The 25,008-nt window shown below is 39.0% G+C and overlaps 1 protein-coding gene across 6 annotated transcripts in view; it reads right to left on the bottom strand.

Annotated features, from left to right (window-relative positions):
* Positions 1 to 25,008, bottom strand: part of LOC127674814 (F-box-like/WD repeat-containing protein TBL1X) — a 158,000-nt gene that overhangs the window by 24,942 nt on the left and 108,050 nt on the right. For 3 of the 6 annotated variants that reach the window (XM_052170553.1, XM_052170552.1, XM_052170551.1), the window contains one exon: positions 5,958 to 6,052. The exons of 1 other annotated variant lie outside the window; for it this stretch is intronic. The gene's annotated coding sequence lies outside the window, so the exon portion shown is untranslated. Of the gene's footprint in view, positions 1 to 3,873; positions 3,957 to 5,957; positions 6,053 to 25,008 lie in introns of all 6 variants that reach the window. 2 more of the 6 variants (XM_052170555.1, XM_052170554.1) reach the window with 2 other exon arrangements.

Genomic DNA, 25,008 nt, shown 5'->3' with positions numbered 1-25,008 from the left:
GGAGCCATCTCTCTAGCCCCATGCCCTCTTTTTATAACCCATAGAGTCCATTCAGTTATTGCTGCCCATATATGCATGGATATTGGGCCACCCACTGTTGCATGGGCAACCTACTCTTAAAAAACCTAAATCTCCACTCCACCCCCAGTATCTGTCAATAGCTCCTCAGCTAGGGGTAGGACCTTGTGAATCCCAATCCCATCCATGCTGGAATAGTGATTGCCTTGATCTTGAACAGGCAACAACTATTGTAAATGTTCAGTGATCATGCCCAGAAAATACTATTTTGCAGTAGTCCTGAACCACTGGTATTTATGGTCTTTGGTTCTTCTGCAATACTTTCTGAGTCTTGTGGATAGAGGGTAGGAGACAGATAATCCATTTATGTTAGTCAGTAATATTATCCAACAACTCTGAAAATGTTGCTAAACCTTCCCAAAGGGATCATGTAAATGAGTAAGGAAAGCATACCATGGTTATCACACACTCAGACTCTGTTTTCTATAATAGGTGACACCAGTGATTGGCACTCAGGAAAGGAGAAGTTCACGAAGCCCATCAAAGAAAACAGCAGTGCAGAAAGCCACCCTGGCCATCTCCAGACACATACAAGAAGAAATGGAGCTCGCATTTAACACACGACCAACTATTAGGACAGCACCCACTTCAGCTTGGAACTCTGAGACACTCCCAGAAATGTTTTGCAACCCTCATGGTTACAAATAAAAGAGAGCATTGGCTACGCTCATAGAAATGCCTGGCTCCAAATAGAATAGGGAAGATATTTCATTTGAGTTTATTTTCTTGCCTGAACTAGTTTTTAATAGAGACACCTTCAAGTAGTTGATGTGAGGTCTTTGGAGTTGGGACTGTATAGGAATGGAAATAATAAAAATAACTTAATTCCATCTGGAGTTGAAGCCACAACTAAATCAATCCCCTCTCCTCCTTCCCTGCTCTGCAAAACAACAAAAACAGTTGATGACATCTCTGAATCTCCTGCACTAGAGATAAGTGTCAACAGAAATATTGGGTTAGAGATCTCAAGAAATTAAGAGAACATTATGTCTACTGCTTTTGTTTGTTTTCAAGACTTCAAGGTTGCAAAAATTCCCTCTCCTTCACAGAACAGGTCAAGATTCAGTATCCACAGATGGTTAAGTAACTTATTTATTACCGGTTTCAGGTGTGCTTACAGCATTCAATAGCTATTATTCTTTGGGAAAGAAGAGGGCTGTTCAAAATCAACAAGATCTAAATTGCCATGCAGTATCTTTTAAAATGGAAACCTGAGACTTCCCTAGCTCAGAGAGGGAAGGGCACAGACAACGAATTCATTATATGCCACAAGAGGGCAGTTTTGTTCTGCAGTAAAGAAGATGGTGCAAGGTACTCACATTTTAGTGTGGGTAATACATCTGACACGTCATTATATGGCAAAAATTCTTCTTTCACAGTTTGTCCCATGATTCAGAGAACTTTTATGGCCATGACAAGCTGCCTGTGTTTCTCAGAGAGGTAAGAAAGTATCTTGTTCCTGTTATTAGCATGCTGTTTTTCATGCTGGAATAGTCTGAGGTAAAAGGAATTATCTACTGAAACTCAGGTCTTATTTCCATGAGCATCCAAGACAGCCAACCACAGAGGATGAAAAATGGTCTCAATGTACCCCTTCCATTAAAGGCAGGAAAGCCAAACACATTACATGCATAAATGAATACTAATTTTTTCACAAGGTGCCTGTTTCTCTGTTGTATTAGTATCTGCAGCTCTTAAGTCCTTGGCTTTTTTCTCCATGACATCTTTCGTCTCTAAGTTAAATTTATTTTCATTTCACAATCGGTAGCTACTTTAAGACAAAATTCTTTTCATTAATAAGTAGTCAGCCTTGGAAATTTCCTCACAACAACAGACTAATACAATGACCCTTAGGTCCTCTCTCTGTAAATGTCTTTCCTGCTCTACTATAGTCACTCATTTGTACATGGGATTAACGATGTGAGAAGGGAAGGAAATATACAAAAAGGTGGCCGATGTGGATTTTATAGTTTGTTCCCAGTTGTGGAAGATATGCAAGTGAGGATAGATTGCGAAGAAATAACACACAGTGGAATATTATGCAGCCATTAAAACAATATTTAGGAGAAAATGCCTATGATAGTGTTGTGCAGAAAAACCAAGTCAGGCTTGGGGAGATGGCTCAGTGGGGAAAGTGCCTACTATGCGAACATGAAGACCTTGGGTCAGATTCCCAGAACCCATGTAAAGAACTGTCATGCTGGTGTACATTCTGTAACCTCAGTGCTACGGCACAGAGATAGGCAGTGCTGGGACTTGATGGTTAGCAGGCCTTGGCAAAGGATCAAACTTCAGGTTCAGTGAGACTCAAAGTATAAATGTGGAGAAACAAATAGAGCATATGACATGGACCTCTGGCCTCCACATGTGCCTGCTTATATGAGCAAGCACACCCCTAGACACACGTGCACCCTTCATCCCCCATGCACAAATCAATAAAGTGATGTGTTCAGGGTACTACATTGTGTTTTGTGTGTTTACGCCCTCCTCCTCATTCATAACTAGCTCTATAGGGACAGTTACATTGCACTTACATATCTGTGTGTGCTTTTTAAATTTTTCACTTTGTATTTTTGTATTGTAAACATGAACTGGCTTATATTTATTAAAATATAATTAAAATCTGGCAAAGACTTAAATACAGGATTGGGAAAACAGAGGTTTCTGTTAGAAAAAGAACTCTTCCGGTTTTCAAATGAGATTATTTTCACCAAAAGGCATGCCTGGCTGCCTTACTGGGTTGATTAAAATTTACCCTCCTGAGGTTTTCCGCTAGACCCCATGTGCACACCCATGACAGATGGTAATGTTACACAAAAAGAATGCAAAAGGCAGACCCAGAAGTAAACATTCTTGGACATGTTTACGTCTTTAAGAGCAGGCATCTGCTATGGAAGTCCACTTAACACTAGTGAAGGATATGCACAAGCCAAGTAGTAAGATTTTTTTAAAATTTCTCTTCCAAGACTGGTAAGTCAGGTGACTTGGACAATAGCAACACACAGACCTAAGCCTGTGTAGGAAGCAGGCTCAGCTGTAACTGTTAAAGCTTTGTGCCTCCTTTACCTCGGCCTCACTTGCTAAAGTGCCACACATCTCAAAACAGTATCATATCCAGGGACCAAGTATTCAAGTACATGAACCTGTTGGGAGCATTCACATCATAAAATCTGAAAGCCTCCCTTCTATACCTGTATACACAGGCACTAAGTTTTGTAATTAAGTGTTCAGCAGTTTAAATTCAACAGTCAAAAGACTGATAACATTTTTGTGGCTTTATTTTATTGCTTGTTTGTTTTTTGAGACAGGGTCTTGTTTATATACACCAGACTGGCCTTAAACCAATTTCCTACCTCAGCTTTCTGAGTCCTAGTTTAAAGGAGTATATCCCTATAGCTAGTTTGAAACTGATAATACTTTGTGTGGTGTTTGTGTAGAGTATGTATGTAGGCACATGTGTGTGTGCACATTTGGAAGCCAGAGGCTTCTATTGTTCTCTGCCTTAACTTTTGGCACAGGGTATCTCAGTGAACCTGAGTTCCACTTGGGGTAGACTGGGTAGTCAGTGAGCTTCTAGGATCTACTAGTTTCTCCCCTGTCTCAGCACAAGGTTTACAAGTGAGTACACTATATCACAAGACCAGGAGACAGAGGAAGAAAGAGAAGAAGCCATTTAGTGAGCTCAGTAGACCATGCCTCTTAAATATCCACCGCCCCATTGCTCCTAGCATCATAATCCTTGGGGGCAACACACTAAAATTGTTGTATTCAGTTTTCACTGCACCCAATTTTTACTTGAGTATTAGGAATCCACTCAGGTCCTTTATGCTCACATGATAGGCACTTTCCAATCTGAGCCATCTTCTTGGCCCCAACACCTGAAATGTAAAATAAAATAAAAAGGCAATAGCAGCAGTGAGCAGACTCCCTCAATCCCAGTCCTGATACCAGAAGGCAGAGCATTCTTTGTAAGGTATTCATATCAAGGGCCTTGTGGAACCTGTCTCCGAGAGTGGGGATTTTATCTCCAATTAAAAACAGCTACGACAGATGAGAAAAAGTTGTGTTTCACCAATTAGAGATTACCAACACAGTGCCTATCACCAGAGTTTACATACATAAGCTGATTGGCATTCAGAAAGTTCAAATGGCTTCAATATAGGTTCCCTGACCCACAAAACATAAACTATTAGAAGATGCTTGCTGATCACCATGGACTAAATACAACAGTTTGAGTGTGCTCCCCCCCCCAATGTTAGATGTTAAGATTAGTGTCATAGTGGACATTTAAAAGGCAAGGCCTCCTGAGGTCACAGATTGACCCCTACCCCTTCTCTGTGTCCTAGTCTTGAGTTCTTGTCCTCTTGCACAAATTCCTACCAGTGGGATGGGATGACAATGAAGACACTGCAGCTACAGGGCATTCATAAGAACCAGACCTACCTATATGATGTCTGGATTTCCAGGTTCAAAAACTATTAGCTAAACAAACGTCTATATCTGAGTAAGTAGCCAGCCTCACACATTTCCTTTTAGTAACAAAAACACCAGCCTAGTACAATGACACCCCCATCCCCAGTCTCTCTTGGTCTTTCCTACTCTAAGGCAGGTTTTTCTATTTCTACAACAGAAAACAATTGATTTTACTAGAACAAGAAACACAATATTTCAGGCATTTTTAGATTTCCTTATCTGTAAATCTAAAAATTTCCTTTTGTGGAAAATGATGTCTTGAATACTGGCATGCAAGAGTTTGTGTGGACATGGTTTGTTTCTTTGGTGTATTTATTTTGGGGTAGAGTTTCTTGGCCATATAATAGTTCCAGATCTGGACTAGTGAAGAGCTATTCATCTTTTTTTAAAGCAGCTACTATATCCATCAATATTTTGGGAGCATTAAATTTTACTATTTTATGTGTGTGAGTGTTTTGTCTTCATGTGTGTATATGTGCTACATGCATGCCTGGCACCCACTAAAACAGAACATCAGAGTCCCTGGAACTAGAGTTACAGGTGCTTGTGAGCTGCTGAGTTCATGGCTGGGAATCAAACCTGAGTCCTTCAGAAGAGTGATGGAATTCCAGATTCTCTGGAAGTGATATAATAAACTGTGAGGTTTTTTTTAAGTGGATCAAAGTTACTAAAAGCCATTAAACATGTAGCCCAACATATAAAAATGTGCAAATAAAACAAAACCCTCAAATCAAAAGGAACAATTATTTACTTGCTTGCTTATTTATTTATTATTCTGTTACAGTGCTCACAATGAAACCTGGGGCTACATCCATGATAAGCAGATGCTCTACCCCCAACCACTTCCTAGCATATTTTGGATGTGTATTTCAAGTGATCAGTTGGCACACACACCACTGCCTGCAGTCTGGCAAATCCTGGCCTTGAGTAGATTTATGCAGGGGAATCTGCATGAACTTTCTACAGAATTTCAAAGTCAGCCAGCAAGTCAGTCTGCAAACAGACATAATTCATATTCACAAACTAATGAAGCAGTGAATTCACATGTGGGATACAAATAAAGGTATACTCCTGGGCCCCACTCTAATAAAAGTAGCAGTTTACTTGTAGCTCATTATATTGACAAGAAAGATTGATTTTTGAAGGCGTCTCCTCACAGTAACACTTGGAGAAGTTTATTTTAGCTTAGCCAAAATCCAAAACTCTTAGAGGGTTATCTAAGGTGAAAGTAAGCATGAAAGCCTCAGCAGGCTACTGAGGTTCCAGCCTTCCTTCTCTCCTTCAATTTCAGCTGAAGTACCTGCAATTTCTTTATTAAATGTAATTTGGAAACAAGTGCAGGGCTTTGCAGAATGCAGGCCTACTTCTCAAATGGATTTTCAGGCACAAGGAAGGAGGCTCCTTACCGTCACAGTGAGTGCATGTGTGGACCTCTGGAGCAGTGGGCTACCCAGTATCCAATCACAGAACTTAAGAGGTGCGCACAGAGTCCAGGACCACCCTACATAAAAACAGAAAGATTTGCAAACATATGTCATAAAAAATCCATGAAGGCATATCCACATCTCACCCCTCCTGTTCCTTTAGAGATCCTTCTCATCCTAAGTCAAATTTTACATTTTATTTGTTCTTTACTTTTGTCTTCATCTTTTAGATGAAGATCCAGGTTCTAGATGCAAAGAATAAAAACTAGAATAGGGATTAAAATAGCTGGCTAGGCATTATCATGCATGTAGCAATTCTGACATGACAAAAATCAATTCTCACACAGATTTTGCTGCTGCTATTACTTAATAATATCATAGGAGGCAGCTTAGTTTTTAGGACAGTGCTTTATGCAACCGACAATGTGCACACACCCTCAAATAAAGACAGCACAATAAAGTTCAGAGACACCTCAGATACCCATGCATAACATTTACAGTAAGTACATCTACCATGCTTGTTAATCGGCACACCTGCTCATATACCATGTTTGTAAAATATATCTTATCTTTGACTCCTTTAAAAGCAAAGACACCATCAACTAATATGTCTTTATTGTTTTGTTTCCATTGGGGGAAAACCTACAGCACGGCAGGAGCCAGGCAAGAATTCTACCCCAGGCCCATCCTAACCTTTTGAGCAGTGCTTTCATGAACTGCCATTTCAAAGGGTTCTGCCTGGATTTGTTTTAAAAACCTACTTGCTTACTTATTTTGTATGTGTCTGTGTGTACACGTGCAGCACCCACAAGACAATTTTCCAAAGTCAGTTCTCTCCTTCTACCGTGTGCATCCCTGGGAGTAAACTGAGGTAAGGCAACAAGCTTGCTTATTTTTTCAATAACCAGGAAAACAAATCATTGAACCAGCAGTTGCCTAATGTGATGTACTTCTAACCTTGCAAAATTTCCTTAGTTGTGAATGAATCCAGTTTCCTAGAGTTCAGTCTATCCAAAACCACCAGAAAATACAAGAACCAAGGAAATTGAACTCCTGCTTCTCAAGTTCTTAATCATCTTGAGTAATAACTAAAAGGTGTAGGTTTACTGTAACTCAAAGCCACTAGTGAAAACTCTGAAGAAAGTCGCTGCTTATTACCATCATACACTGTTTTCAGGAAATGCAAACAAATCATTCCTATAGAGTCATGTTTATGGTTCTGCTATTTAACAGAAGGACATGAAAGAGATTTGACCGCCAAGTTCACAGGCCTCCAAGTTTCATTCCCATATTAAAAAAGAAAAAACTCATAAGGATTTTAGAAATAAAAATAAAACCTATACAAAATTCACCTACATAATCTCTGAATGGAAATTAAAAGCCACCAAACCAGAAAGAAACAGGCACAAAGGAATATGCTTAAGATAAAAGCAAATTTTGTTATGAAAAAAAAAATCCACTGGGAAAGAGAGGCCAGGGAGCTGGTTTAGCAGTTAAGAGTACTGTGCTGCTCCATCCATTTGCCTAAGAATTTCATGAATTCATTGTTTCTAATGGCTGAATAGTACTAGAGAACATCATACTAAGTGAGGTAACCCAGACTCAAAAGGTGAATCATGGTATGCACTCATTAATAAGTGGGTATTAACCTAGAAAACTGGAATACCCAAAACATAATCTACACATCAAATGAGGTACAAGAAGAAAGGAGGAGTGGCCCCTTGTTCTGGAAAGACTCAGTGAAGCAGTATTCGGCAAAACCATAACGGGGAAGTCGGAAGGGGTGGGTGGGAGGACAGGGGGAGAGAAGGGGGCTTACGGGACTTTTGGGGAGTGGGGAGCTAGAAAAGGGGAAATCATTTGAAATGTAAATAAAAAATTATATCGAATAAAAAAATGTAAAAAAAAAAAAAAAAAAAAAGAGTACTGTGCTGCACTTGCAAAGGACTTAAGTCAGTTTCCAGTAAATAAATGGCTGCTCCAATTATCTTTAATTCTCTTTCCTGAGAATACTGGCTTCTTCAGGTACTCCATGCATGCGATATATATGGGGTTTATATATATGGGATATATATATACATTCAGGTAAACACTCATATACACCGAATAAAAAATAAATAAGTCTTTTTAAAGGAAAAATATGGTGGAAAAAGGACAAAACTCTTTAAAGGAAGCTGAAGAGGAAGCAAATGAGTGCTTAGGGTAAGCTGTAAATTATGGGGTGGGAGAAGGATAAGCCTTATGATGAAATCGCTAAATGCTACAAAGTATCAAAATATAAGCAGCTGTCACCACAATAAGCTCCAAATTGCCTGTAAATTAAAAGATTAAACCCCATCATAATTCAATAAGCAATTAATATACTAACAGTTCCTATTACAAGCTGTTCAGAAAAAAAATTTAGAAATGAATTTCTATTTTCCTTGGTCCAAAACAGATGGTAACTCACAAATCAGAGTTTCAAAACTGAAGACTATCTTTTATATATGTTGTGAAACTGTGTAAGCCTAATTGACTTTATCATCTGTGTATGATCAACACACACACACACACACACACACACAGGAATTATGACATGACTGGTTAATTCTTCTGGTTATACAACCTGTAAAAAATAAATCAGCTGATTACTGAAAACAAAAATCAAAAGAAACTAAACATTCCAATACCTATTTTAGATGGATTTCCCTATGATTAGTAAGTACCTAAAAACAGAATCATCATCAATAGTTGGTATTCTTAGGCCTGAGGAGATGGTTCAGTGGGTGAGGTGATAGTTTTGCAAGCACTAGGACCTCATCTCAGGTCCCCAGAACCCATACAAAACCTGAACATGGCAGTGAACATCTGTAACCCCTGTGCTGTTGGGTAAGTACAAGCAGATCACTCAAGCTCACTGGCCAAACAGTCTAGCTTAATCAGTGAGTTCCAGATTGGAACTCAAGAACAAGTCTGCCTTGGTCATGGCATTTTGTCAGAATAATAATAAAAAAATAACTAAGTGACTCATTGTATTTTTTATTGTTTAGCTGATGCCCTAAATTGGACACAAAACTCCAGGGGCATAAGGTATCCCAGCAGGCTCCCCCTCTGCCCCACAACTGTATCCTGTATTCCCCTCTGTCACGTTATCCAAAGCATGCACTTTTATGTTTCCAGCTAATAGAAGTATGCCATCCCATGTTAATTTTTGCATTCTAGGCTGGATACAGAATATGTCTGGACACAGGGTATGTATAATAAATGTAATCTGAAGGAGGGGAAGTACTTGGAGGAGAGACAGACCAAAAATGTTCACAGAGTACTGCAGTAGCTGATAACACACATTAACACAGTAATTACACAATCTGCCACATTTGTTTTCTTTCTATTTGTCTTTATTGCAAAATACCAGAAGGAGTAAAATATTTTCACAAGGATACTAGAGTTCAGAAAGATTTGTTTGGAATTCTTCCTGTGTGGGTTGGAATCCAGGGACTCACACATGCTAAGCATTCCCGCCCAGCTCTATTTTTCTTTTGGGACAGTACAATGATGCAGACTAGCCCTGAAAATGATACCCTTCTGCTTCAGTCTCTATGTTGGGACTACTGGATTTTCAGTGGGTATTCCTTCTATACCCCTGATGTGACATCTCAATACACTAATGTTCTATTTGAGTGCTCACAAGCCAGCATTCACTACTATTCTACCCTCTAACTCTTCAACTAATTACTGTTGAGAAGTCACACAGGTGTAACCAAATGTCCAAACTCAAGAACCCCCTCTGTTAACGTTCATCCTAAAGTCAAACAGGTAGGTTTCTCCATTCTCATGCTCTGCTCTAAACCTTGTCCATCACTTTACAGTGCTTCCGAACAAATCTGTATATTTGAAAAATACTATAAGAATTTTTAGTTTTATTTAGTTGTTTTGAATTGGGGATGTCATATAGGCTGGCCTTTAATTCACAATCTTCCTGTTTCAACCTCCAGGGTACTGGCTACAAGACAAATACTAGAACTATGGGGGACTTTAGAGATGCACCTAGACCAGAGGCCAACTCTGGAACCACAAGTGAATGTGCTGGGACTAGACAAGAGGGCACGGATTATGGACCAGTGCTACAATGAGTCCTTCGGATAACAAGTGATCTGGGATTAGAAGTGAGCCCTGGGACCAACAGGGCCCATAGGCCTTGATTCACTGTGATTTTACTGTGATTTCAAGTGAAGGTATTGGCATGCACCAGAACACCTAGCCCACCAGTAGACCAGGCATAAACTTTTCAGCACTTGCGCATACATGCATGTAGGCATGTGCATGTGTATAAACCAGAGGTTGACATTGGGTAACTTCCTTGATTGTTCTGCACATTACTGAGATAGCCCCTCATTGAACTGAGAGTTCACCTGTTTATCTAGACTAACTAAACAACTTGATCCCTGCCTCTTGCACACCAGGCTTATAGTTAGTTTTTTATGTAGTTTCTGGGGCTCAAAGCCTGGTCCTTATCCTTGTATAATAAGTGGATCATCCATTGAGCCATGTATGGTCATGCAGAACTTTTAAACTGCATATAAGAAATAATAAAGATAAGCAATAAATGATAACTAAAAGTGTGTTCCTCTCAAAGGCAGTCATCTTAGGGGATCACACTCTCAGCCTTTAAGAAGGGCACTAGCATTTAAAGAAGTCTCCTTAAACATGATAAAAAATTTCAAAGTATTATCCTCACAAGAGGAAATCCTGTCTTCAAGACTCATTATCACAAATAAATTTACCATTTATTGAGTTCTCAAGTATTCAATACAATAATAACATCCCAATTCAAGTTCCCTATCACTAATTATAACCCAGCATCTTCAAGATTGTTCTTTGGTCTTAGTTGAAGTAAAATAAAATTATTTAACATAGAATTAATCACTTTGAAAATGTGAAGTTTGGTGGTATTTAGTAACTTAAGTATCTTAAGGATCCACCACCCACAAAACACTTATATCATACTAAAGGAAAATTTTCCTCCTATTCACAATCATTCCACCCCTTGTCTTGCGAACATCAGAGCTGCTAGTTGGATATCCATGCCTGTGGATTTGCCTACTCAACACATTTCATAAATACACATTACACAGTGACCATCTGTGTCTAGCTTCTCTCAGTGACCATATTTCCAAATCGCTTCCTTCAGCAGCAAGGCTCTAACCTCATTCCTTTTTATGGCCATGCACCATGTTGCTAGTGTTGCATGATGTCCCTTCCAGGGACAGTCAGGCAATGTCAGGAGAGATCAGGTGGAGGTGAGACTCTTCTTAATTGAAACAGGAAGAAAAGCACACATGCATGCACATATAGTCCATGTTTTCTCCAAAAGAAATATAAAATCAATGTGTATTTCCCAATAGGTTCTGCAAGCTTGAAATTTTATGACAATATTTAACTGAAACCAAAGTATGCCAAGATGCTAATGACTTAAAAAATAACTGTAATAATAGTGCCAAGAAGTAGGGCAGTTCTCCATGAACCTTTATGCACTGGGAATTAAAATCAGGCCACCATCCTCAATTTTCTTTTTACTCATGAAACTATGACAATGGTCACAAGAAGGTGAAAATTGGCAATTTATGAATTGTCTCCTTAGATCACCTATTATATTTTGTTTTCTTTTTATATTATGTTGGAATATCCTCCCTTCAGACCATAACTTCTTAAGCTGCAGGTAAGATCCCATATGGTACCATGCAGGACTTACCAAAAACAATTGGCAATAGTTCAAGGTTTCTGAATGTACAACCAAGAATCAATTCAAAGTCAAACTTTTAAGGACTACAAGGGGCTCCCAGTAGGGCTTGCCCATGCTGCCTGTGTGTAACTTCACTGCAACCTTGCTTCTAAAAATATGACACACAAACTGCCCATGTCATCACCACACACTTAGGTTTTAGACTGTTATGTTATGAACTGCAGTGCTTTTCCCAGGTACAAAGACTTCTGCTCTTACAAAAACAGCATGGCTTAATTATGAAAAGCAAAGACTTTGTATTTTCCTATATCATTCCTCAGCATGCCAGTATCAAGTTAGTATGTTTATGGATCTCTGATCTTAGAACCCAATGTTCGAGTTGGTTCTCTCTCCCCTATTTTCATCATGTATTGTACATGTGTGTATATGCATGTTTGACTATGTGTGTGGAGCCTCAGGTAGATGCCATGAATCATCCTTCATTTCTCTGCCACCTTTCTGATTGAAGCAGATCTCAATGAGAACACTGATTGTCTTGCTAACTAGCTTGCTCTGAGAAATCCCAGATCTCTATTTTCCTAGTATGGAATGGATTAAGGACTACAAGGGGCTCCCAGTAGGGCTTGCCCAAGCTGCCTGTGTGTAACTAGTATAGGATGGATTCAAACTCAAGTCCTCACACTTGCCAGGCAAGTGTTCTGAACACTGAGCCATTTCCCAGGATCTGACATCAGTTTCATTAAAATAATAATAATGACAATAATAATAAGGGGACTTGGCATAGGAGAGAATTTCTAAAAATTTCTCAAATGCCCTTAAATATTTCGTGCTATGTATGTATTTATACAAAGTGACATTCTTGGCACTAAAGATTATAAATTGAAAATATTGATCAACTTTGAATCCACTGAAGATGCTCTACACCCTACTACATTATGATTTCATTCTTTATGTAGCAACAAATACATCCATCTCATCAGTATGTAAATCTGCTTTTATGATAATGATAAAGTTGGGCCAAAGAACTGGTTTGGAATAATTTTATCATCAATAAGTGTTTTATATATCCTGTATATGGAGAATTGTATAAAAATTTACTTGAGTAAAGTGGTTTCACAAGTAGAAAAACAAAAGAAACCATGATTTTAGCAGGGTGTTTTTGTCATTGTTGTACATAATGCCCTGTATTTATATGCATTCCAAAGACACAGGGATCTCTTTCTTTTTAAAATTAGACTTATGGCACTGCCTTCTTAACAATAACTGTTATTTCATATACAAATTTTGAGGGGGTAAACTTGATGTCCTTTAAAAACTGAGCCTATATAGTATAAACACAGTAGGTAGCTATAAATTTAAACCAAGGAACACTGTAGAAAAAAATTAGGTTAAAAATAGTATAGGTAAAATGATTTTAAAAATACGCTGTTCTATGTCTGTCTACAAGCTGAACTGAGTCCAAGTATCTTTGTGGGGCAGGGAAACATTTCATCGCTGGTATCTGCAGATGGCATTCATGCCTTGGGACATCAGTTTTCCCTTAACATGTAAAAGAAACTCTATAGAATGTGACATGATTTGAGCAATGCTTGACATATAGTTAAGATAAATAGGAGAAATAGGGACCAAAGGGGTGGCTTAATAGTTGAGCACTAGCCGTTTTTCCACAGGACCTGGGTTCAATTCATAGCACCCTTATGATGGCTCACAATCTGTGTAATTCCAGTTCCTGGCAAGTCTGTAGAGCTAAAAATACATGCAAAAGAGAGACAAAGTAAAAATAAGGAGTTTTGAAACCTCTTTAAGCTTACTGGAGTCTGCATAGTAAGTCAGCAGTACTCAGCCAACTGCTAATACCACTTTTCACAAGTGTTTTATGTTATACATATTTTCTACAAAGGAACAAGTGCTTTCTCGGTAACCCAAGTCTGCAAAGGCACAGAAAATAAGTGCCAAATTATAAACAAATAAAAACATAAATGTAGAATATCCCACCATTGTCTTCCCAATTTGGGGTTGTATTCATTAAAAAAGAAGAAACTAGTTTACCACAGGAGTCATTAGTCATTGATTATAACATATATATGAATGAAATATGTGGCAATAATTCAGGACTAGAGATATTGTCAAGTTCTAACATGGTATGGCAATAGATCACCAGATATAGAGGATGGCCAAGTTGATAGCTATAAACATTAGAAGCACACAGGAAAAAATAAGAAAATAAAATACAGCTAACCAAAGGGCAAAATTGTAAAAATACCTAATTCATAAAAGTATAGAGGAAAGGAAGTGGGGAAGGGGGAAAGAAATGCAGAAAATCTCGTAGAAATACAAAATGAATGGCCAGTATTAAATGCTGTATTGAAATAATACAATTGGGTGATAACAAGCCAGGTCCCACTTATGTTATGAAAATACATAAAATACTGTGTGTGCATGTATATTCTACTAGTGCATGTATATGGAACTAATATGTCATGCTTACTATGATGATATCACTGAGAATCTTTATATATTATCATTCTTATTCACATATATTATTGTATTAACAAATTCACATACATTCATATTAATGAATGTAGTGGCCAGTGTTAATTCTCAGCTTGACAGTTTCTGGGGTCACTTGGAAGACAAGCCTCCAGGCCTATCTATGAGGGATTATTTGGCTTCTGGGCATGCCTGTAATAAATTATATTAATAGACTAGATCAACTGAAGTAGGGAAGATCTATTATGAAAGTAAGTGGCATCATTTCTTGGGCTCTGTCTTGAACTGTATAAAAAATGACAATGCCAACTGATCTCTCAGCTTTCTGATTGTAAATGCAAAGTAATCAATGGACCCAAGTTTCTGTGGCTTTGATTTCTCTACCACGATGGACTATAGCTTTGACATGAGGCAGAAAATAGACTTAACCTTTCAAGTTGCTTTCAAAAAACTGATTATATGTGTGAATATTTTTCCACTAATGTATGCATGTGCGGTGTCCTGAGAGGTCAGAAGAGGGCATCATATTAGAGTTACAGACAGTGATGGGTCATCATGTGGATACTGTGACCTGAACCTTGGTCCCTTGGAAGAGAAGCAGGGGTCTTAACTGCAAATCCATCTTCATGGAACTTCCCTTGAGTTGATTTTTGTCATAGTATTTTACCACAGCAACAACATTTGCAATCTCAGCACTCTTGCTGAGACAGGAGGACCCCTGGAACCTTATAGGACAGCTGGCTTAGAGAATGAAGCAATAAACTAGAGACCCCCATCTCAAACATGATGAAGATGAAAACCCACACCTGTAGTTTCCTCTGACCACCATATATGCATCCTGGCATGTACATACCTGCTCTCTCACACATATACCTATAATAAAAACAAAGAACATAAAAGAAGATATGTAAACTGGGTAAGGTGCTGCATACCTGTAATCCCCAAACCTATGAGGGTGAGGCAGGAGGATCAAGAGCTTGGGACCAATGTTGGCTACATGACAAGATTGTCTCTTGTTTTAAAAAAAAAAGTGCCTGTCTTGGTGGTTCACACCTATAATCCAAGCATTTGGGAGGCCCAAGCAGAATAGACCTTTATGTGTTCAAAGCCATCCCGCTCCACATAGCAGGATATGGAACCTCCCTCAAGTTGATTTTTGTCAGAGTATTTTACCACAGCAACAACCTACATATCCAGGATAGCGAGGACTACATAATAAGACTTTGTCACAAACCATACTCCCAACCCAACAAAATGAAGAAACAAAACATGGATTGATTCACAGATGCTACAGTTCTGCTTCTATCTCGTATGGCTGGTAAATGAATGTCACACCATACAAGGACAGCACTCTATTGTAAGAAGACTGAACAATAACTTGGCAACCACATTGGACATTTGAGAGGTTCATTTCCCTTGTTTTCAAGGAGGGTAACTGAGGCATCCACATACTTTACTGAGGATATGGGGACATGGAGAGGGCCAGGTAAGAGAACACACATACAATTGCCATGTTTTCTACCATGTACCTCTACTGTGAGTGGGGTCTCATTTTTCTTAATCAAAAGAACATAATGATGTTCTATATCTTTTAAGTCATGCTCCTCTGTTAGGCTTTTTAATAATTATTTGATAACATTATGGACATCTAGCATCAAAGAAACACACAAAAAGTTCACAACATAGTCAATGTAAATAAAATATATATTAGGCTACTGCCCTCATCAACATTTTGTCATAGCTAGTCAACTACAAAGAAGGAAGGAATTGCTGCCTTTGGACCTGTTGTGAGGCAGCTTTCAATGGAAGGAGTTCACTTCATAAAATAAAGAAAGAGAAAGAGCAGAGGTCCCAATATCCCCTCCGAGAGCACACCCCCAGTGACTCAACTCCTTCTCACTAGGCCCCACTTACAGGTTTCATGATTCCTTCAATAGCATCATGGGATGGGAAACAAACATGGGAAACAAAGTATAGGGAAGACATTTCAACCTTAAACTATGGCAGCTACTATATTTATGATCCTCCACCATGGTTTGTCTTAAGTGTCAACTAGACTGCACTGAGGGCTACCTGGGAGATTAATGAGGCACATCCCTGGTTGTGTCTATAAGGGTGTTCCCATACAGATGATGTATTGATCCCTTCGTGAGTTCATGACATGGTGACATTACTAGGAAGTGGTAAAAGGTAAAACTTGGGGCATTGTTGGAATAAAAGGGAACAGACTGCATCTTACCCTGGTCCTGTCTTGTGATAGAAACTGTTTTTTTCTATACCACATGCTCCCCTGACCACAAGGTTCCCATGTCCAAGCACACAGGGCCATGATATGGGGATGGAACTCATAACCAAAATAAACTTTCCTTTTCATAAATTGATTCTGTCAAATATTTTGTCAGTGTACTTTCTGAAATGAATTTAACCTACATATGCAACACAGTGGGGGAAGCTGCAGGAAGACAGATTGGGGCCAGCATATTGCTATATACAAGACCAAATAGCGAGTATCACAGATATTGTGACTATAGTATCAATGCAAGTATTGTACTCTTAAGTAGGAGCAGAGAAGCAGTTGATATGAAGCAAATGAACAGGTGAGGATATGTTCCAAAACATATTTACCTACAAAAACTAACTGTGGCTGAGTGGCAAAATAGGAAATAGTTTCTCGACCTCTACCTGGAAGGATATGGCCTGGTTAATCAGTGCACTGCAAGCACATGGAAAAGTTAAAATACATAATCTACAGCTGTCACCAGAGTGCACACAGGCATCATACACTGTTCGGAGAGGTCATCACTCCAAGTGATGGAGAATGCACATCATTCCAAGGTTACACAGGTCTGCTTATTGTCACCAAGGAGCATATCAGTGGAGATAGGAGGAACATAAGAAAGGACCCTGGCCCAGATTTTGGTCCCTGAGATCTTTAGCTTCAGAATACCAAACTTTGTATTTCGATGAGGTTTTGAAGATGTGAACACACATAGCCTTGCAAAAAACTTCCAGATATTCTGAAGACACTTATTTTTCAGTTCCTAACATAAACACTCGTATATTTTGCAAGAACTAATTCCTCAGTGCCTTTTCTTACTGTCTGGAATGGACCTAGTGTGTAGAAAACACTAGACTAGCAAAAACAGCTGAATACCACCCCATATCCTGCAAAGGCATGCAGTGACATGGTTCCTAGTCCTCCTTTGCATATTGCTTTTGTTGTGCATGAACAGGGATACCAGTGTATTCTCAGAGGTGGCAGATACAAAGGAGATGGTTTACAGTGTGAGACCACTGGGACAACAAACACTTTACCCAAGCAAGAAAGCTGTGACTTAAATAATCATGTTTGTCATGATGAAGTATCTGACATAAATCTCATGAGGTGCCAGGTATTACAAATGCTGTATTATGAATGCTGTATATTAACGATATAGGCCATGTGAGATAGTGAATCTGAGGTAGGTAGGGTAAAGGTAATTGCTACATAAGCCTGACAACCTGAGTTCAATTTACAGGAGCTACTTTGGAAGAAGAGTATAATTACTGTAAGGTTTTTTTCAGACCTCTATTTCCATACTGTGGCACATTCACACCCATACTTACCCATCAGGCACTTTTGTTTACTGCCACTCCCACTTCTCTAACAATAAGTACAAATGTTAATTTAAAGGAAGACAAACTCTAGAAGAGTAGAAGGGCCAAGCATAACATCTTTTAAATGTTAAGTTTTGCTCTCATCTAAAAGACACAAAGAAGCTCAAAAGAGGGATTAAAAAATATTTTAAATGCCTATCCATTTAAGGTCTTTCTCCGTAAGGGAGCAGTTTCCATGTCCTATCATCACTGCCAGTCCTTTAAGGATTACTAGTCTGAATATGGGGTACTGAAGCCAACACAAATACAATGATGTTCATTTGAATGGATCAATAACATTCCAAGTACGTGTGCTATAAAGATACTCAGGAACAGAGACACACCTTACATTAAAACTTTCAGAACTGAAAATGTGGCCCCCAGAACCATACCCAGGGAACCCGGAATGTAAGTCACCAACATGGCATTCCACCAGCATTTCATTGTATCACATGGTCTGTGTCAAAATGCTTAAAATAGCGCGCGCGCACGCACACACACACACACACACACACAAAGGGATATTCTGACTTTACATTCTCTTGGTGCTTTACAATTATCTCTTGTTCATCTCAAGATCTCATTATCTCTTGTTATCTCTTGTTCTATTTATGCAGAGTATGAATTTTTCCTCTGTCTCTGCATTCCAGTACGACCTTATTTCTTGGAAATCACACTCCATATCCCTAGGAGAGCACAGTCTCCCTAGCCATGTAATCTAGCAAACCTTCAAAAGGAGATTATTTCCAAGGGAAAGCTGTCATTAGATGAGCAGAATTCCTCATGAAGCCTGGGTGTCTTGTAGGAAATAATCTTAGCTTACTGTGCTAATGAATGTGACAGTGCTCTCAACTTCTACAACATGAAGCTTTATACTCTAATACAGGTAAAGCTACACATGCAGGCTCTTGTTACCAAACAGACACAATACAGACACAATACGGAGAACTGCACATATATCACCAGAATACTGAGTGATTTTCTTTCATGAGAATATGTATGGTATATGTTTGTATACATATTCACTACAAATGTAGGCAACCATGCATGTGGTAGTCTGAGGGTGACATCAAGAATCTTCCTAGATCTCTCCCTAGGGTCTTTCTATTGAACCCAGAACCCTCCCCCACATTCAGCTAGTTTAGCTAGCTACCTTGTTCCTGGGTACCCCTGTCCCCACTTTCCAAGCACTAGAACTACAAGGAGGCTAAAACTATAAGAGGCTGCAACACCACACACACACACACACACACACACACTTTTAAAATCTACTTACACTGACCATATAAGGAGATGAATTTGTGTAACATAATTATAATGATTTTTTAGAAGTAGCAAGTGGGTTTTAGCAAGGCAAAAAGAACCAAATTTGGGGGGGGGGGGAAGGAAAGGCTAGCAGATTTTTTCCTTATAGAAGAGAACATTAAAATCTTTACTAATTCTCAAATTAAATTTTTACATGTCTTGCCAATCTGACTACATGAATGGCACTCTCAACAGTTCCTCCAGGCTGTTTTCCCAGATGATTTTATCTGCCCACCTTTCTCTTTTTTACTCCTTTCCCAAACAGACTCTTTCATACAAATACCATTTCCAAATGCGGTTTCAGAAAAGAGAAAGTACACATGCCCCATTTCCTATAAAAATTAAATTCCAAATGTGCTGGCTAAGTTTGAAACTTTATTTCCTTTGAGTTTGTCAAAATTTGTCTCAGGTTCTAAGATGATGATTTCAATACAACACGCTAAATAAATGTAAGCTACATAGATACAGGTGTGATGGTTGTGGTTGATACTCCTGACAATAAATACAACACAAAGTGTGGTCCTAAAGTGGGGAAGGCAATGGCCATAAAGATCTGAACTTGGATCCACAGGACCCACATAAAGCCAGCTGCAGCATATGTCTTTAATCCCAGCAGACTACCAGACATTTGGGAAGAAGAGACAGAAGATCACAGGTCAACTAGCCTAGAATATGTAGCAGTCAACAACCAGACTATCTCAAGAAATGTGGAAGACAATGACCAACCCAAGGAAGTCTCCTGACCTGAGATGCATACCATAGCAGGGGCATATCTACACACATATATTGTAGACACTACAAATGCATGGATATTGTAAAAGCATGAAAATTAAAATGTCATTTTGAGGACATCATTCACAAAGGGAATATGTGAAATATTCTAATATAAAAACCACCATAGAATACCCAGTATGGCATTTATCGCATTTTAGAGGGTTTGTTGAAAAAGAAAAAAGACAGTGCCTCTTAGTTGGATACAAATCTTGTTCCCAAATTGAGCATGAACAAACGGTCAGAATTTTAAAGACTTTTCTCATGTTTGGCACCTTCACTTTTGAGGCATACCTCCAATTCAGTGAGAATATATTGGCTGATTAACAGAAATATGCGAAAGCTAAGTTGTTGAATTCCAAGCACAAAGGAGGATATATCCGAAAGGAGCAAAACTAAGACTTACTTTTTTACTTAAAGCAAACAAACAACAAAGCTTCTATCCTCCTGAGGTCTTCACAACAACTACAATTGATTCTTGCAGACAAGTGTAGCAGTCAACAGCCATGTACTGGGAGTCTAACTTGGCTCAGCCAATTAACCCTCTCTGCCCCACACATCTTTTATTTCTATTCTAAGACAAGGTCTTGCTATGCAGTTCTGGCTGGCCTCAAAACTGGTTATGCAGTCTGAAATAGCCTGGAACTATGGGTTTCCCTGCCTTAGCCTCCTGAGTGCTGGGATAACAGGACCTGCTGCAACCACATCTGGCTCAAATTCATTCTTGGAGGATAGAGCAAAGCCAGCCTGGGGCTATGTTGCCTCTGTTATCGCCCCTCTATTCTGCTATTGCATCAAATAGTCATATTCAATATAAAAATCAATTGCAGAGCCTAGTTCCAGTAAGATGTCAACTATGAACAAAAACTCTGAGTTGCAGAGAAACTGTACCCTGGATGTAACTGGAGATCACAACCAGTTCCTTCCCTAACCAACCAGCACCTGTTTTACAGAGAGTAGTCTTTTGTTTGGGGTGGAGAGAGTAGATGTGATGAAGCTAATCATTCAGGATTCACTCTAATATTAGGGTTTTTCCTTTCATTTTAGATTTCCCCTCTTCTGCCTCCCCTACTTGACTTTTCCTGGATCTGCAGTTCCAAGCTAGGCAAAATCTACAGATCTTTAATCACAGAGAGACAACACTAGGGATCGAAATTGGACTTCTGTTGTAGTCCCATAATTTTTGGTAGTTTAATGGATACATCTTAAGAGTCTTCCATTTTATGTGGAATTAGACCTTTCCTTCAAATGCTGTAAAGAGCAACACACACACACACACCACTTAAACCTAAAAGAATGGACATACTGGATTGGAATAATTAAAACTATTTACAAAGCTCTGTTAAAGAAAAATTAATGCTGAAAGATTTAGCAAGAATTAAAGCATTAAATTCTTTTCAATATTTTTAATTGAAATAGATCACTCCCCCTTCTTTCCTATAGCCACTCCCAGTTACCATCCCTTAAACCCCTCCCTCGATTACCCCCATTAGAAATATGAGAGCCTCTTTTTCTTTGTCATATGAATACATATGTATATATACACACAAACACATAAAAAATATTTTTGTCCAAATGATTATCCCTGAAAATATACATGTGAGTAATATACAGAGTGAGCAGGTTATATTTAGGATGAGATAACATGTAGACAGAAGCATGGCATATCCTAATCATTATAGCAACTACAGGAAAAAGCAATTTCGCCTTTTTGTCTTTTTAACTGACAGAGGGATCCTGAAGAATGTTCTTTTCTTCAACCAAGCAGAGACAAATGACATTCTACACATTTCTTAAATTACACAGGTCAAAATTGTAACACTCTAAATTATATCCAGCAAGGGCTGGGAGCTCAGCAGCAGAGTCATCACATTCTGTGCTTGAGACCCTAGGTTCTGTCCTTGTTCCACTAATTGTTTTAACATTTATGCTGTATGCTTCTTTGATGCACACTGTCACAATAAAACACAAAAATCACATTGTTTTTTTTTTAAATCAGGTTTCTGTCCTGAGAATCATAACATGCCAAGTGCCATGCATGGTATATGCTTTTCCTAGTAGGATTCAAGTTGTTTGCCTGGTTTGTTCATTGCTACCTTCCCTGCATTTTACTCAGTACCTGCACAAAAAATAGTCACTGGGTTGTTCAGTCTGTTAGGCTGAGAGTAAATGAAGACATCATCAAAGAAGATAATGTCGGTCAGAAAGTCAAGCAAAGAACTAGCCACAGAGGTATAAGATACCTCTATGGTTAATAGTGATTGTCAATTTGACAAGATCTATAATCTCCTAGTAGACAACCCTCTGGACCTAAGTGTGTGTGTGTGTGTGTGGGGGGGGGGGTGTCTACATTAGGCTAGCCTCTGAGCATGTCTATGAAGTACTATACAGATTAGGTGAACAGAGCGGAAGACTCACCTTTGAATCTCAGCGGCACCATTACACAAGCTAGGATCAAATAAAAAGGAGAAAATGAGCTGAGCCCTAGCTGCCATTTCTGTTTTCTGAGTCTGGATGCAATGTAGCCAGCTGCTTCATGCCCCTTTTCCTGCATTCATGCCTTCCCCACAATAACGTATTTTATTAGATCCAAAATAAACACATTCTCTCCGCATCTCCTATAAAATTTAGTTTTTGAAGCTAGGCATGCTGATGCACAGATGTAATCCCATCATCCAGAAGGCTGAGGCAGGCCGCTCTTGAGAGATGTCTGGGCTACATAGTAAGACCTCATCTCAATATCAGGAACAGCCAAAATAGTATTAATGCCTTTTGCATTTTTTTTCCTATTACTCAAGCTCCAAGACTAACAAATGTGTCTTCATTGTTTTACATTCACCAAATCTCAACTTGGATGTAAAAAATTCACTGAAAATACATGACTGGAAGCTCGTGAAATGTACACATGAAAAATGGAACTTTTCGGTCATGAAATTCTTCTCTAATTGGTCCACAGACAAATTTTTAAATTACATGTCTACAGCATTTTTCTTCCTGAACCACTTCCAAATCCATTAATAACCACAAACTTGTCCTAGTTTAACACTAACCCCTGCCTAAAAATAGAACAACTTTCCATTTGAAAAGTATTTTCCATTTTATGAGTTGGTTTGCCTAGTTTCAAAAAGGGAGCCTGAGAGCTTCAAGCCAGACCAGATCATCACTGTAACTGTAAACACACAACAAAAATGGAATGCAAAATCCACACACTGTTCACATGGCTAATATATAGGGCAAGGAGTGTCATCTATAGAAATTTGAACACACCAGGTAAATTTCACTTTTATGTGTATGTGTGTTTTTACCTGAATGTCTGTGTACCACATGTGCAGTGCCTGCAGCTGCCAGAAGAGGATGCCACATTGCCTAGAACTGGAGTTATAGTGTGTGGGCTGCTACATAAGTTCTAGGAATGGAACCCACGTCCTCTGTAGGAGCAGCCAGTGATCTTTAAAAAGCATTCACTCTAGTCCCATTAAGCAATTCTTTTTAAGATTTACTTTTATTTTCTGTATATGATGCTGTCCCTGTGTGTGTGTGTGTGTGTGTGTGTGTGTGTGTGTGTGTGTGTGTGCCCATGTGATGTGCACAGTGCCTTCTGAGACCAAAAGAGGTCATCAGATCCCCTGAACTGAAGTTAGAGTATGTGAGTTACCACAGTAGGTGGTCATAGAAATTAAACTCAGGTCCTCGGCAAAAATAGGACACAATCTTGACTGCAGAGCCATTTCTTCAGTCTCTAGATAAAGTTCAAATTCATGGCACTATATAGTAGTAAAATGGAAGCTTCTGTACTGATTTAACCTAGGGCCCGATATTAGAATATAAATGTACTAGTTTCTACTTTCTCATTTGTGGCTGATTTCCATTTCCTACTGGATAAAGAAAACATTGCATAAATGGAGATATCAGACTCTGAAACATGCTAATTGTAGCTGGCAATGATGACAAGGCACCTCAAATCTGTGTGTGTAATCTAAGTGTGCATGCATGCTCCCAAATGTACATGGAGGCCAGAGGAGGGCACCGAGTATCCTATCATTTTGCCCTTATCTCCTTAAGACAAGAGTCTCTCACTGAAGCTGGAGCTAGGCTGATAGCCAGCCATTCCCAGGAATCCTTTTATGTCTGCTCCAACATTTCTGGTGTTACAGGTATTCTTACCCATTGAGCCACCTCTCCAGCCTCCAAAGGTCAATGTTTTCAAGGCTATATAATAATCCTTGTTTCAGTTCTATGCTTTCAGCATCTTTCTCCCACCTTGACTAGTTTGAAACACATTAATAATCTCACAGAGTTCTGGCAGAAGAAAAGTCATCTCTAAGGAAAAAAAAAGACAGTTTTCTCTGATGTTTTTTTAATATACTAAATTATTATAAGTTCCCGTAGACACTAGAACAAGCTGCAGGTAGAAGCTGTGGGTGTCAGAATAAAAAGTTATGAGCAAGTAGTTCCTACACTGAGCTGACAGCCCCCTTGCACCTTTGAGCTCTTTGACCCTTACAAATTCTAGCTGTTGTGAGGCCTACAGAGATGGCTCAGTGGATAAAGGGCTTGTAATGCAAACCTGAAGACAGGAGTTCAGGTTTCCAGCATTCATATAAATGTTGTGTAGGTGGGTTGGCCTGTCTCTAATTCTGGGGTTACATGAGCTGAGACAGGAATGATTCCCAAGGCAAGGCCAGAAGTTCAACTGAGAGACTGCCTCAATTAATAGCGTAGAGAGCAATTGAGGAAGACTTCCAACATCAACCGCTGGCCTCCCCAAAGACACTCACACATGCATGTATACATATATGTATGTGTCTGGGGGAACATTTACACATACATACAGGCGCACACACATGGGGGAGGCAAGCACTGAAAGGAAACAGACGTAAAGGTATTTTTGGCTCATAACGCTTTGTCTGGGCTTTTCATTTTTCTTTTTCCTTAAAGGTCTTTTGCTTAGATATTATGGTTTCTGATTTTGTTTTATGGGATTCCTATGTGTTCTATGTGTGTGAAGTGTGAGTGTGTGTGTCTCTGCATCTATATGTGTTTCTTGTGTTTTTTCTTTGACTTTTTTTCTGTTTGTTTTGTCTTATACTCTTTTATTTTTATCTCATA

The sequence above is a fragment of the Apodemus sylvaticus genome, chromosome X (assembly GCF_947179515.1).
Source record: "Apodemus sylvaticus chromosome X, mApoSyl1.1, whole genome shotgun sequence".
Taxonomy (NCBI): Eukaryota; Metazoa; Chordata; class Mammalia; order Rodentia; family Muridae; genus Apodemus; species Apodemus sylvaticus.
Note: the sequence above shows the minus strand (reverse complement) of the source record. Positions and strands in the feature narration are given on the sequence as shown.